Consider the following 1,850-nt stretch of genomic DNA (forward strand, 5'->3'; position numbering starts at 1 on the left):
TCTGCCTTTAGTAGGCAACTTGGTAGTTTCAGTTTCTGGCTGCTGTGAAGTGTCTGTATATAAGGTGAAGGTGTGTGAGGACTTCCATAGGGTGTATACCAAGAGGGGTTTGTGATTCTTAATATCTCTGTGGAGTGCTATTTGTCAGGCTTAGACAATTAAAGGTATGTTACTATTATTATCACAATTATTTTTTAATTAATTGATTGACTGATTGATTTTTGCCTCCAGGATTCTCTCTGGGACTTGGTGCTGGCACTATGAACCCACTGCCCCTGGCGGCCATTTTTTCCATTTTATTGAATAAGACAGATAAAATTGAGAAGGAGGGGAGATAGAGAAGGAGAGAGACAGACATCTGCTGACCTTCCTCACTGCTTGTAAATTGAGCCCCCCCCCCCCCCCCCCCCCGCTTTCAGGTAGGAGCCTTTTTCAGGTAGGTAGGCTTGAACTGGGATCCTTGCACGGGTCCTTGTGCTTCATACTATGTGTGTTTAACCAGGTACGTCACCACCCAACCCCTTTATCACAATTATTATTTTCTTTTAACTGAAGAATTACGAGAAAGTAGACATAGTGGGCCTTAGCCCCACTCCTAGCCCCCATCCCTTTTTCATGTCCTTCACAAAGCCCCTGAGCTCAATGTTGCTACTTCTTGGGGGATCCTGTTACTACTTACACCCACAGATTCTGAACCTCCTGAACACCCCATCCCCTGAATTTGTTACGTTTACCAAGTTCTAAAGCAGACCTGGGATGCAGGAGCAAAATATACCAGGTAGTCAGAAAACCCTTGTTTAGACTAGACACAATGGCCAGTCTACTTCTAGCAGTTGGGGGATGGCTCACCTGGTGGAGAGCACACTGGGAGGGTACCTGGGTGGTAGGTAATCCCTGGCGTGGGGACACCTGCTGAGCAGTGGCGTGATACTGTGGTATTTCTCCTTTCCTCTCCTCTCACCCTCTATTGCAAAATAATAGATAAGAGTTTGCCAGAAGTGGTGGAATTATACAGATGAGAGGCCCCAGAGTTAACCCCAGTGATGATAAATAAAATAGTTGGTCTCCTGCGACACTCATTCAAGAGCTACTCTCCTCCCTGAGCCTAGGCTCTCCGCCATGGAGGGCTGGCATCCTTCCATCCTGTGTCTATGTTCCCCGGGGGGTCATATTCATCCCCAGGGGAAGTTCCCAGAGGGGCTGCAGAGGCTTATGCCACCCTTGGGTACTCATTTCCCAGTGGAGAGTCAGGGAGTCTGCTGCTCCCTCCCCTTTCTTGTTTGTCCCAAGGAGAGAATCCGGGACACAGAAATATCTTTGTACGCACAGATGGTCACCGCAGTGTTGCTCGTACCAGTGAAAACGGAGTTTGGAAACTACTGCTGGTCTCATGCTCCATCAGTGAGTAGGCAGACTGGTCCCTGAAATTCTTACTCAATTAGGTAGAGAGAAACTGAACTTTTTAACCCCTCTCATACTGATTAAATGGCGGTTTATAAGATTCCAAGTTAATAGGAGTATATATTAACACCATTCCTGCCACCAAAGGTCAGTGTCCCTACCCCCACCCTTGTATAGTGAAACTGAAAATCTACCCTCACCCTCCATCCAGAATTTTTTTTTTTTACTTTGGTGCAATAGTCCAAACTCAGTCAAATTTTGCTTTGCATTTCCCTTTCTGTTCTTATTTCTCAACTTCTGTCTATGAGTAGGATCATCTCATACTCATCTTTCTCTTTCTGGCTTATCTCACTTAACATAATTCCTTCAGCTCCATCCAAGATGGGTTGGAGAAGTTGGGTTCATTATTCTTAACAGCTGAGTAGTATTCCATTGTGTATATATATCAC

The sequence above is a fragment of the Erinaceus europaeus genome, chromosome 17 (assembly GCF_950295315.1).
Source record: "Erinaceus europaeus chromosome 17, mEriEur2.1, whole genome shotgun sequence".
NCBI lineage: Eukaryota > Metazoa > Chordata > Mammalia > Eulipotyphla > Erinaceidae > Erinaceus > Erinaceus europaeus.